This window comes from Thermobia domestica, chromosome 4, assembly GCF_964235325.1.
Source record: "Thermobia domestica chromosome 4, izTheDome1.hap1.1, whole genome shotgun sequence".
Classification (NCBI taxonomy): domain Eukaryota; kingdom Metazoa; phylum Arthropoda; class Insecta; order Zygentoma; family Lepismatidae; genus Thermobia; species Thermobia domestica.
Genome location: NC_137457.1, coordinates 267,143,693 through 267,158,558, shown reverse-complemented (window position 1 = coordinate 267,158,558; position 14,866 = coordinate 267,143,693). Strand labels below are relative to the sequence as shown.

Here is a 14,866-nt window from a genome sequence, read left to right as displayed (position 1 = left end):
TAACCTACACATTGATCTTCTTCAAAATATATTTATATATATAAACATATATATATAAACTTTGTAACGCTGCTAATATATATATATATATATATATATATATATATATATATATATATAGATCGCGAAACGCCTACAAACATTGTTTTTGAGTGACAGAGTTTCGTACTTATAAACGTAATCACGAGCTATTACAGACAATTAGAATAACCTACATACGCACCGAAAGCACTTGAACTAGTTTTAATCATACATAATCAGTTTTTTGAAGTATTATACACAATGCTTAAAAACAATAAACACTGTTTATCCGTGTAACACTACACTTTTAACACCGAGAGTGATGTTGGTGCAGTGTGACGTCTGAAAGTGCTTTTAGTGAGAGTGCATCCTATCAGAAATGGACCAACAGAAGCCCCACCTTGATGGATCAGGAGACGCCCAAGAGCGACGCCCCTTCCAGTTTGAGAGGAGGACGCAGCGGGAATCGAAGAGAGGAACTCCGAATCCAGGACACTTCTCACGAAAGAAGGAAGCCAGTAAACGCAGGGACATCTGTATGTGTGTGGTGAGCTTGGTGGTGAGAGCAGTGTGTACGACGAAAGGTAGGACCCATCCAAATTATTTTTTGTTGATTCCAAAAGGGAAATTTTCGTCATTGAATAAAATGCAAGACGTTCGCGATATAAAGTCGGAACTATTTGAAAACTGTTAATGTATTTACACCGCGTGGAGAAAAGATTTTCCAACTCGAACTGTAATTGCTAAACAATTAGAACTCTTTTTTTTCTTTCTTTTTGAGCAAGGCTTATTAAAAATAGAGATACTTTTTAAAATGATACTTCTATATATATATTCTGTGACTTTAGTGAATATGTCGTTGTTTTTATTAAGGAGATAGTAGTTTAGGTCATTTCTCTATTTGTCGCTTAGATTTTTTTGATAACATATAAAGAAAGTTAATTTAAAAGTAGATCGAATGACGGGTTGTAGACCTTTAACGATGAAAGAAGTATTTACTTTAACATATGGAAATTTGTATGAAGTAAAAATGCATCATCTGCGCTATGTACATGTAATATGAGAACTGTAAGATAATTTTGAACAAGACATAATAAATATTCCTAGAAAATATATTCAAGACATTGCTTCAATTGTCCAAAGATTATAGTGTTTGTAAAGTAATTTTGCATAGAAGTGAACGTACTAAATGAGTCTATTTCGATCTATATACTAGTAAAACTCTAATAAATAATATTGTAATGAGTCATCAAATGTATGTTACGTAAGAGAGCTAAAGGATTAATTAGTAACTATGATGTATATGCGACTAGTCTCGCAATTAACCATTTTCTTGGTTGGAGATACGTAATCCATAAATAAAGCGGAACCGACATTAGTACAGTCAGGTAGAATACAGATGAAAAATACGAAGTAGGCTAAGTAAAGCCGCAATTATTACGTCAGTCTGATCCTCTAACAATCGAGCGATCAGACGTTTATGCGCATAAACTAGACGAACAAACATAGAGGAATACATGAAAATGTCCGGCCGTATACCAATCCTATTAATGATAAAGAGAAAATCACGAAAAACTCAATATATTCAGATTAAAGAAATCTCGAGAGACGTCTTGACATTTATTATTTATATTCATGTGTTATTTGATTTTTTTATGTATGTATGCATGTATTTACTTATGATTTTACATATATATATATATATCGATATATGTTTGTGTCTATTAATTTTCTACTTGTGTTAATATGAGTATATATATGTAGCCTTTATGCATAACGAAATGGTAATGCTACGCTCATTGATTTTATGTATTTGATAGTGTATGCTTGTTAGGTAAATCTCAAAGTGCATATTTAGTGCACTTATTCTCATTCTCAGTTATTAATTTAAATAATTAGAAATGGTTAGCAGTCAGGCAGTAGGTTTATTTAACTCCTTTGGATCATTCTATGTTTCTTTCATACTTCCTACAAATCTCGAATCAAAGTCATGACTTGTTTCTCAATTTATTTTATTTTAGTTCAAGTTACTTCAACTCATTTCCACTTACTTCAACTAGTTTAACTCATTTTAAATCATTTCAATACTTAGTTTTCACCCGAATAAAATATAGGTTACTATATTCAAAATTCCGTCTAGCTATGTAATATCTTAATCTCGTAAATATTAAAAAGGTTATAGTCAAAACAAATCAGCTAATCAACGTAAACTATATACTTAGCATGCGATGTCAAATAATTAGGTATTTTTCAAATACAAAATTGTAATTTAACCAGTTTGGTATGATATCTATGTAAATCAGGAAAGCCATATATATAAAATGTAAACAATGTAAGATTGCATCTAGCACTGGTTATAAACATCAATTCCACAGATTGTTTATTATTATCAGGTTAATGATAACAATTCATTCACTACATAGTTCAATGTAATTTACTTAAATTGATTTTTTTTTTGTGTTAAGGCCTTATGCCTTATTCTGAACATTTGTTGTCAGAAAACCCAAAATTCAATATTAACCTTCAGCTTGCTTAATTTTTTTTAGAAAACATTTTTTTGTTATTGTTTTCATTTGCTCATTAAAACTTTTATTACATTGTTAATCAAATTCGTAAGCTTTTTCTTTCATAAACAAGTTGTATCCCAAACCTCAAGCATAACATTGGTTTCCAAAGGATCTGTTAGGCAAATTAGGCAATATAAGCATTTCTCGATTCTAGTGCGGATTAGACTGATTTTCAGAATTTTCAACTAAATTCTAAATTCTAGATATTCGTTTATTTTCTGGTTTTATTCTTATTACTACTATTATTGTTCAGTCCACTTGGAAAGTGAGAGTCAGTCTAGTTCGTTCACACAAACCAAACATTAGAGCAAAATTCTCTTTCAGCGTTGCAGCATGTGAATTCAGGATACGTATACGAATAATATCAAGTTTCATTTGCTTACACGGTTTTAGAGGGATCTTATTTCCCTAAAGCCCTGGGACACCGCGGGGAGATAGGATTTCCTAACCGTGAGATCAATCCTTATCGAGTCACAAACCATTTTAGTGCGGGGAACGAAGACTTTAACGGTGGTGCAAGGGAATAAATAGGGACAGACGGAATGTGAACCCAAAACCCGCTGTCTATTTTTTTATTTTTATCACTACAAAACCTGGCGCTACAAGCGATCACCACCGGGATCTTTCTCTTTTCATATTTTCAAATTTTACAGGGTATTGATCACTCCATTAAATTTTAGAAATTGCCAAATTCAAAAATTTAGTATGATAGTATACGACCGTGGTGTGTACTTCAGTAAGTTTGCCTAGCCCATCATCTTGCCTTTCATGAGTACAATTACCAAAAATGAAAATTACAGCGATTTTTGACTTAGCATCTGTGATGAGGCTTTCTCACGTTATATTGTTAGTTAAATATAAGCTTCCACTCTCTTTTATAAGCCATGAATACGTTAACACATCCCTCTAAAATTTTGGGAGGGGTATATTTGCCCACCCGTTAAATTTGGAAATTGTAAAAAAAAAAAAGAAGAAGAAGCAAAATTTAGTAAATCTTATCTAGAGTTATAATATTTATTTCTTAAAATTGGGTTAGTATTACTTGTATTCTCTTATGAGTAAAAATTTGTCAAAAATAACACTAAATTTGGCATGAATTTTAAATTTGACGGGAAAATTGAAATTGTTCGAGACAGAAAATTTGATTGTTGTGCTCAATATTCATTAAGATAAAATGTAACTTATCAAATGGATGAATACAAGCTCCTATGCCTTTCATTAGGACACTTTTCTTAAATTTTGGGAGGAGTACATTTGGCCCACCCTTAAATTTTGCAATTATCAAAAAATAAAAAAAATGTAATTGTTCTCTAGTACTCGCCTATATACATTTTTAGATTGCCTAATTTGAGACTTTTGATGGGTGAAAAGTTGCCAACATTCAAAACAGGGTTTTGACCTATTACATCATCTTAACACTTTTGAAACTTAGGAACAACTCATATTTTAAAGTCATTGGTGCAATGGAAACGATTGATCCTCGCCTCTAATTCAAATATTACACTTCGAGCCTTAAGGATTGTAGTCTAAGGTCACTCATATAAATTCACTTTTAGTGGAATTTGATTGGTTGATTACAGCTTCAGATTAACTTTAAATTTAGGGTATGAAACCGAAAAGTATTAAAACTAGCGATATTTAGTAAAAATTTTCCTACTTCGAAGCTTAGAGCTTGTAGCCAGGATTTATACATAGTTTAAGGTCATTCATGGAAAGTTTTCTTAATACAATCTGATGGGCTGATCACTTTCAAAACTTTGATTAAAAATTTTCAAAAAAAAATCTAAAAGTTTTGTTTAAATTTTAGTTTGAAAAATTTGAATTTTAGTTTCAATTTCTTTTATTATTGTAATTACGGCTCATAGTCTAAAGTCATTGGCGCGAAGATGTTCTTGGTGCTATCTGATTGAACAATCATTTACAAAATTTTAAAATTTTTCAAAATTTTTGAACAGTTTTCTTAAATTTTGTTAGAAAAGTTTTTAGATCACTATTTGATTTTGTAAAATTTTAGTTTCAAAATTTTAAAACCTTAGTATTGCAGTTACGATTCATAGTCTGTGATTTGTGAAAAATTTTAGTTTAAAAAATTTTAATTACTATTTAAATTTTCAAATTTTAGTTTGAAAATTTTTGGAAACCTACTATTGTAGTTATGACTGATAGTCTCAGGTCATTAGTGGAAAGTTATTCTTGGTGCAATCTGATTGACTGATCATTTTCAAATCTTTGTTTAAAAATTTTTAAAAGGTTTAAAAATTTTTTTGTTTAATTTTTTTTCAACCAGTGTCTTAAAATTTTAGTTTGAAAATTCTTGAATCCTAGCATTGTACACTGTTAAAAATGATTTATTCAAAAATGAATACATTTTACTACTCAAAAACAATTGAGTAAATTAGTCTCAATTTTGAGGAGAAAATAACTCAAAAAATGAGAATGAGGAAATTTAGTTGCATATTTGAGTCAGAGACTGGTTCTCAAAAACGAGTAATAATGTAGTCTTAAAAAATATTGTTTTATGATATAGATATATCATGGAATATTGTGAGATATAAAAGACAGTTTGCAAATGCAAGACTATGGAAAACAAGTACGAACAAGCTAACATAAGAGCACAAAAGTCCTTTAAAATCCTGAACTATATGTTCTCATTCTGGCTGATGGAGGAACTACTTAGCGGATGGATAAAGAGAAAGTTAAAGAGCAAGATGGATGGTTGTTTACGAATCAGAGAGGATTTCGCAGGTAAGTACTGCTAGCAACATGAATTTAGTTTTAAGTGTGAATGCAACATTGCTTGTGTGCGATCATTGTAATCGATTGACGGTTAATCACGACAATCCATTATTTTCCTTCGAAAATCATGAGTAATGCTTCTAGGTACTGGTTCTCAGATAGAATGCCCAGAAGCCTCACTCTATGCTTCTGGGCATTCTATATCTTAGACAAAGTTGTTGTGTTAATGATATGCGACTTTCCAATATATTCAGTAAATTGTTTACTTTTTTTTTTTTTGTGAATTGGGGCGTGCAGGTTTAATTTTGGCGCTGCACTCTAAATAACTGTTGGAAAAATACAATTCTTTTAATAATTTCCTACTTATTGTCTCCTAAAAGATTTGTGGTGGGTGACATGAAAAAAACTCACTTGCGGGAAGGTTCTAGATTACTGGTCCCCCATGTAGTTTAGTAGCTGGGTTGGTTTCTTTCTCTACTAAAGTTTATACATTTAATCTACACAGTATTGCCGAGCGAGCGTTAGCGAGTGAAGGCGGGTTAGAGCCCCGCAGGGCACGTTGTTTTCTGTCTTTATTATTGCTCAATGGGAAGGGGGACCAGTGATCTAGAACCTTGCCCTCACTTGCAGGCCCGTATCCACGCGGGGTGTCGGGCTCCTAAATTTTTACTCCCTGCCTAAAATGTTCACGGTAGGCTTAAAAATCAACTATAATATGGTTGTATTCCCCCCCCCCCCCTACATTTTTGGGCTGGCTACCGGCCTGCTCACTTGCACAGATAAAATTTCAAGGGACCACCAGAAGTATTAGTTAAAAAATTGCAATTCCTTTACGAATGCCATATAAATACGGATTCCGTATCTGTTGCATAAAAGCTACAATGTAAAAAAAAAACACACAGGCATTACTCGAGCAGACTGTTCTATCAAGTTTTGACACATCTCTTACATTCTCAGGTTGGGTTAAAGTTTTTTTTTTTTTTTTTTTTTTAGCAGCACTGAATAAGAAGCTCCAGTACTACATACAGATTAACTTCAGAAGGGCTCGATGTAAATACAGTGTGGACGTATGGCATAAACACGAACGAACTTGTGCTAGGTGGCAATAAAAAGCATGAATGCTATCTAACCGAGTCAGTGCAGGACGAACCTGGTGGCACTGTTCGTAGGTTTCTTTAAGAAAATTTACCTCGACTGACAAAAACTTTTCACTTTATCAACTTTTCCGTTGTTTGTTGAGTGTCCAATACGTATGACAGAAGTTATGTAATAATTTTAATTTAGCTATATTAAGGGAACTACCACCAGTGGCATCATTTAGGGGGCAGGGAGAGGTAATTGCACCCCCTGAGATTGAGATTTATGTAGATTTTTTGAGTAGAATAGTAGTCAGTGAAAAATGGAAAATTTTCTTATATCAAGGGGTCTTGCCCTCCCACAAGCAAAATCTGAAATGACGCTTCTGCTACCAACCACATTTGTTTTATTCATTTACTTTTTCCTTCTATTTTTACGTTTTTTTTCTTCAAAAGTATACACACAGCCAACAAAATGAAATATAGTGAAATCTTTCAGTTTAACATCCCATGATTATGTCTTTAGGTTAAGGGAGACGATGATTAAAGCAAGTGAATGATGATGGAAGAATGAGAAAGTGGGAGGAAACGGGAGTACCTCGACAAAATCCACGAACACAATGTTGTTTATCACAAGCTTGCTTGGGTGAAAATCGTGCCAAGGAAACCATGCACCTGAGGTAAGCGCTCCCCACTGAGCCACCGTGCACCCCACTAGCTAACAATGGGTGCAAATTATGCTACTTGCAGCACACACAAACTATTGCAATTGTATTGGTTTATTTCTGAATAACAAAGAACAATTTAAGTAGTGATGTTCGTTAATCAGTCAACTAGAGAATTCCCCTGCATTTTTCACGTTTTATCGAAAAATTCCCTTTTTTTCTTTTTGCTAAATTTACCTATCAAATTTCCCTAGACTAGGGAACTTTCCCTCAAACTACGAACACTACGGTGGCTGTTTCAGCTGAATTACTTATTGTTTAACACGGGTGTTAGTTTCGTTACTCATTGGGAAGTGTGGGAGCCTGAAAAATGAAGGTATGCGAGTTGCACAGAAGGTTAGTTTTTTCGAGTTTCATGTCAATTCCTTCATTGTACCTATTTTTGTATTATTATTCATACGTCTCATCCATCACTGTCTCCCTTTACCATCTGGTTAGATTCTTTGGCTTGGTGCAGTTCAACCTGGTTAATGTCTTGTCCGTACAATGCTGGGACTTTATACTGGTACATTTCAGTCAGGATATGAATCTGACAGTACAGTGCTTTTGAATCCGTCTTACCAAGGGCCGAGGTGGTGCATAGTGTTCTTCGTTCGATCCCAACTTCCGCCAAGTGAACTTTGTAGTAGACAAACACCGTGTGCGTGGGTTTTCTCGGAGTTCTCCCGTTTCCTCCCACTTCTTCATTCCCCCATTTCCTTTATTTCCAAATTAATATAAAACTAAATGTTATTAGGTAAAAATTTATCATACTAATTTCGGGAATATATGACTTATTAGTTGTACGTACAACCAGTAACAGCACGATCTGCCTGGTTTTATCATAGTTTACTTTGCCTGAACAAGAGTCTAATTGCTACTTCACATTATTCATGTATGCGCATTTCTAACATTGCAGTAAAACATTATGACAATGAACTACTTTGGAACTTCATGACTAGAAAAAGGTAAAATATATTATTTAATAGAATATATTTGTATAACAATTAAATCTTTATATTTCAGATGGATGCTGAATTTAAAAATTTGTTCGGCGCGACAGAGTCTGTTTTCAACGTCATCTGTTTGGCAGTGATAATTTTCTTTAAGGTTTCGCTAGAGAAAGTTCTTGGTGAGTAAGATCAAGTTTTCGTGTATATTTATCATATTTCAGGTTGCATGTATAAATATGTACACAAGAGTCTATTTGTCATCAACACAACCCTACTTCTGGCAAAGCACCCATTTGTTTTTTTTTCTTTCTTTACATTATGTTTTTATAGTGTCTATTCACAAACATTGTTTTATTGTTATAATTCAATCGCAGCAAATAGTAGCTTTTATATGCTTTACTTTGAAAAGTAAAAATAAGTCAGTATTTTGAAACACGTAATACCTTTTAAATAAACGTACATGAACTCAAAATTGCACATCTTTGGCTTATTATCTTCACGTCTTAAGACAGTGATGGGCAAAGCATGGCCCGCGGATTAGATGTAGCTCCTTAAACGTTTCCACCCAGCCCACGACGTGATTCATTACCTGACGAATATAACTTCACTTCTGAGAATCAGTGGATTATACTTCCAGCCAAATTATGAGAAATGTTTAAAAATGCATTCACAATACCATTTATCACATTCCCCTTCATGATCTTTCGAGTATTAATAGAGCTTGGTTTTACAAGTGATACAATCACTGTTTTTTTTTTAATTATATTGCCCCACCTATATTTTTTCGTTTTTCTTTAGCCTGCGGCCCAAAATGTTTCCCCATCATAGTTTTATAATTACAGAGTTAATACATTTACTTTCCAGGTTATACGTTTTGGAAATATCTTAATAGAAGGATGGTTTTATAAATAATTTGATTTGCATACTAATGGATGGTTCTAACGTCATCTGTATATGTAGCAGGGTTGGCAAAAACCATGGCTTTTATTGAAAAAACAAAAAAAAAACGGGTTTTTTGGTTTAAACCAGGTTTTTTTGGTTTAAACCAGGTTTATTTGGTTTAAATAATTTGCTCTATATATTCATATCATATATGGACAGAAATAAGTTTGTTTCGCCTTGATGTTACTATGCAACAGTTGGGTTATGCTGGAAGGGGTCACAATAAGCTTAAAGCGGAATAAAAACTACTTCTCGAGTTACATCCGAGAAAAATTGTCCTCCATTTGAACTCGGAACCAGGACTAATTGGCCACAAATGCGATACGTCTGCCGACTCACTCACGAAGGAATCCTGATAAAAATACGTTGTACTGATCTTTACATGCTTCTTAATATAGCTCTCAAGAGTCATTTCAGAAGGACAAAAAGATAAACAGTGCACAAGTGAAACCATTATACTGAATTACATATGGACAATTTCAAAGTACTACGGAGTACAGACGAACTAATTTAATTCAAGTTAGTTAACAACGACTTTTATTGGTCCAAATTAAAGAAATACAACGACTTAATTTGCATATCACAAAGATACGAATTATTTGAGTCCACTTTGGCTCAGACTCATTTATACATAAATAGATATCGAAGATACTTCTCATTTCACTAAATGCCTCTCGTGGGGTCTGTATGACCCTCCTTCCCCCCCCCCCCCCACACACAAAGTACGGCATTTCGATGTATTTTATCAATAGTAAACAAAACAATATTTAGAATGTTTCTTTGATTGCAATTACATAACAATAATAACTACAAAAAAAAAATCACAAAACAAACATTTATAAACTTACATAAAAAAAGTTGCTTTTGTAGTATAATCTTTTTGAGTAATGAATGGGGAATTTAGGTCTGAATATAATACGAATAATATACGGGAGAGAAACGTGATAACCCACAAATGTGTGTTCATCAAGATTTTACAAACACTTACACTTTTACGAACATTTTCGTTATTTGGTTTAAACCAGTTGGTTTTTTTGAAAAAACCAGCTGCTTTAAACATTGGTTTAAACCAGCCAACCCTGATATGTAGTCATTAAGTTCCCTTTCTATGAATAAAGAATCTGTATTCTCAAGCAGTGGCGTAACTAACAGGCTCCCGGTATTTAAGTTTCGGAGTATAACTTTATAATGTTTGGATGTTAAAAGCACTTTGCGGAGTTCCTCCGTGGCTAAGCGGTTAGCGTACGCGCTCTTGGCGCGGGAGACCCGGGTTCGATTCCCGGCGGGAGCTCATGTGGTTCGGATTCCACGTTAATCAGTAGGTCCACGTCTCACATAGCCTCGCTGCTGAAAGGGACGCTAAACTGAAATTCAACACCTTCAAAAGCACTTTGCAGGTTTCATATTACTGCAAGAGTACTCTACTTAGAGGAAAAAGAAATCACGGAACCAGCTATAATAGATTTAGTGAATTCTACTCGGAAAATGTATCGCCTTTTGTTGCAACAACTAACAAGTTTCCGATAAGTAGTGAAGAAACAATATAGTGAAATTTTAACTTGGAATTAATTAGCCAATTATTTATTCGTAGATAACTTCCTATGTTAGTAGTGTTCTGGATTTGTGTACTTCTTTGCAACTGTATCTCACTGTGCCTCTGACGAAGCCAATCCTGAGCGATCATTCAGTACACTAAAAGCCATCAAACTTTATATTCGTAGAACAAGGTCGAAGATGAAATTGAGCTCAGCCCTGTAACTTGGGCTTTTTCTTGGAAGACCAAACATTAATTAGACCTCCTAAAATATGTCAAGTTGAGGCCCCCTAGAATAATGATGGCATTTGAAGTGAAATCCTTACTAAACGTGTTCGATACTTCTTGGGACGCCAGTTGATGGTTTACTAAAGTAAGATCCAGATTACATATATGCTACATCTTAAAGGAATGTATTTCGTTCAGATAGTGGGGCAGCAGAAACATCTTAAATTATTTGCAATGCTTTTGAAAATAGTACGGTGCTTCACAAGTTAACTAAATGAGACAATATGTTGAAAGCCTTACTAAATATATATTTTGTCTGGGGCTCTAATAGGACACATTTTACTGAATGAGGCTCGGAACACATTTTCGTTTCTTTTTTTTTTTTCCTGTTATGTGGTAAACCTATTCCAAGCTTTATTTATAAGTTCCTGTTCATATCACATCATACAAAGCAACAAAGTTTTAACTCAAATGAATCCTATCAAACAACTGGAAGCTTAATTGGGGGGGGGGCAGTTTCCCCATTCCCCCGCAAAAGTTACGGCATTGGTTGAGCCCTTTGCCAATCCAGAGCACTGAAAGCGAAGAATGGCACCACGTTGATATTGAGAAAGTAGTCAGCGAATTACTCTCCAAAAAAAAATACGCCGGTTTAGAAATATGTGAGCAAGTTCCACAAGTTTTGACGAGTTTTCATATGTTAGTTGTAATGTGAACGTTATGAAGAAATTATTTCTGCTCTTGCCTTTGAGGTGAGCGGTCCCAGGTTCGACTCCTGGTGGGGACACTCGGCCGAAAGAGTGTAACAGCTTTTTCAGACCTGCCATCTTGAGTGAAGTCTTTCTTGGGTTTCGTTCATTCATACCATTCAAATGCCGGGATGGAGGTACCTAATATAATGGTCCCAGGCTGCTTCCTTCCCTTTCATCGTACAGTGGGCTCGCTAAGGGACGTCATCCTTCATACGGGATGGGCTAACGTGGCCTTAGATGCCGACAGCCCAGAAATCTAATTCCTAATTCCTAGAAATTATTTCTTTTAAGAAACTTTTTAGTCCCATGTAATTGCTTAATAATAATAATAATAATAATAATAATAATAATAATAATAATAATAATAATAATAATGTGGAATTTTTGTATATTAGCAAGTAGTGTCTGACTAGATGGAAAAATAACTCTACTACTGTATAAATTGTACGTGTGCCATGAACGTAGAAACAGGAAGAGCCCTTTTGACATTTTCGCGGATGGAGGGGGGCATGCATTCTTAGTTACGCTACTGTTCTCAAAGCATTCTAGTAATTTATTTAACAATTGCTAAAAAAGTAGAAATCGAATAACGGTGAAATTGTATATAACTTAGAATTTGTGGTGTGATTCATTGTTTCTTTCTTTCTTTTTTTTTTTTCCCTGGAAGGGAACTGATCAGAGGATTTTACTTATGTTGGTGACTCATAGCCTTTCTTAAAACTGTTCGACTTTGATTAAATGTATTAAGTGTGGCAGAACAAGCATTGATTCAGGAAGCTCCGCTAAAAGACGCCACTTATGTTTTTTTTTCCGTCACACATAAGCAGAAATGACTAATTTTCAGGTTTATTGTTTCCTTGTCTTGCATAGATGAAACAGATCGAAATGTTTTTTGTTACGTTTTAATTTCCTTATTTTTATAATCTTATTTCAATTGATATTAATCCTTCCAGAACGTGACAACCCTACTATTATTATAAAGATCGCCATAGACAAGTCAGGTCTTAAGTCTTTCATTTGATGTTTATTAGGATCACGCAAGTGGGATATATATAATATTGTAATGTTAGTACCATAGGTGTTCATTTTACTCCGACCTCACTTACCTTCATTCTCACAGTGAATTGGCCCTCGCCCTCACCTTCGAAGAGAGTTGACCATCGCTCTCGCCTTCGTGTTGGGAATTTGTCCTCGCTCTAGCCCTGACAGTGACAGTTGGCCCTCGCCCTCGCTGTCCAAGCTTGTCATCGCCCTCGCGTCATTATGGTTGAGAGAGAATTTGAGGGTGAGGATGCCCTTGAGAGAGCCATCCTCGCAAGGGTAAACACCTCTGGCTTAGTACGTCCGTTACACCGCTCAATAACTCTTCAACAAAAGATAATTTTAAAATTGTTTTCTGCAATCAACAGCTAGATAATTATCTCGGAGGAGTTCGTTAATGGATGTGATCCACCTACTTGTAGTGATAGAAATAAACCATTTCCGGTTAATGTTGATCACTATAGAGCATAGACAGTAATTTCACATTGTATATTTTTTAATCGATTAAGCGTCCCTAGAATATATTCCATTTCCACTCTAATCACTCTGCTAAAACACTAAATGGTAGATCTACTACAACTTCTGATTTCAATATTAATTGAAGAAATATTGCGTAATTCTCTTTACTGTCTTTACCAGAGTCTATATTATCGTATTTCAATTGATACTAATTCAAATTAGAACGTAGCAACACTAATATTATTCGAGATATCGCCATACACGAATAAGATTTATAAGTATTTCATTTTATTTTTATTTCTATTGTCACTAATTACACAATCTCTTTGTTTCCAGGGAGATGAAGGCATAGACACATTTATAGCAAATGAAAAACTTCTGGGAGGATCTCGTGTCCATTGGCAGTCGACACAGACTGTTTTCCAACGAATGCATACATCTGTCATAGTACTTTGTAGGCATATTCAGAGGGTTCATGTATCCTCATTGTCTTATCTAAGTTGTTATAAAAATTGTGCTCATGTATAGACTTAGTTTATTATTTGACAAATAAAAAATACAATGTACAAACATATTTTCCTTTAATCAAAATGAAACTAATATATATACATTTAAGTTTTTTTGTGTGTGTGTGTGTGTGAATATGTTTGTGTGTGTGTGTGTGTGTGTGTGTGTGTGTGTGTGTGTGTGTGTGTGTGTGTGTGTGTGTGTGTGTGTGTGTGTGTATGTATGTATGTGTGTATGTATGTATGTATATGTATGTATGTAACGTCACATGATTATGTTTCAAGGCTAAAGGAGAAGGCATTGATAATGAAGTGATGCAATGAAGAAAGTAGGAGGAAACGAGAATACATCGAGAAAACCAGTGCACATAAAATTTGTTCACCATATCAGGCTTACTTGTTTAAAACTACGCAAACCAACATCACGAAAAGTTTAAGTTACAAGGAGCTTGTGTGTTGATTAAATTAAAATTCTCATCTATGCTATTTATGGAAACAACAGGTATCAGCATAAAAATGTAACCTTGCAGATTCAAAATTGAGTAAAAAAGTACTTTAACAATTAGATTATATTAGTATTCAAAAATAGGAAGGGGAGTATTTATTCTGTTGCCTTGTTGGCACAGGGAAACTTCCCCAAAATTACAAAGGTAGATGAATTTCACACTGCACTAAAAAAAATTATAGTAAGTACGCCTTCTACACATTAATATTGATGTTATACATTTTCATCTTCAAAGCTGGGAAATAGAAGTAATTTTTGAAGTACTCGTATTTTTAAAAAACTGATTTCTATTTTCCAACTTTTAAGAGGAAAATGTTTTAACTTCAATATTAATGTGTAGAAGGCGTACTTACTATAAATTGTCCAGTGCAGTGTGAGAGTAATCTACCTTTCTAGTTCCAGGAAACCTTCCCTGTGCCAGCAAGGCAGCAGAATAAGTACTTTTTTCTCATTTTTGAATACTAATAAAATCTCATTTTTGAGTTCTTTTTTACTCATTTTTTTTAAAAAAACCCTTCTCATTTTTGAGAAGAGTTTTTCTTAAATTTGAGAGGAAATATTCTCAATTTTTGAGAACGTGTGTTTCTCAATTTTGCGGCTATCTGAGCATTTCGAATACTTTTCTACTCACTTTTGAGTATCCATGTTCTCAATTGTGAGGAGAGCATTACTAGTTTTTGAACAAAGAGTTTCTCAATGTTGATTACATTCATCTCATTTTACGGTTAACTTTCTCATTTTTGAGAAAATATGTTCTCGTTATTTTTGAGAAACAGCAGTTTCTCATTTTATTTAAGAATATTTTATCTCGCTTTTAAGAGAATTTTTACTCAAAAGTAAGT

General features: G+C 34.0%; 1 long non-coding RNA gene across 1 annotated transcript; it reads left to right on the top strand.

The window, feature by feature from the left end:
- Positions 1-5,214: 5,214 nt before the first annotated feature.
- Positions 5,215-13,583, top strand: LOC145683503 (uncharacterized). The gene is made up of 3 exons (XR_014131125.1): positions 5,215-5,333; positions 8,131-8,236; positions 13,350-13,583. It is a non-coding gene; the product is annotated as an uncharacterized LOC145683503 (long non-coding RNA).
- The last annotated feature ends 1,283 nt before the right edge of the window (positions 13,584-14,866 follow it).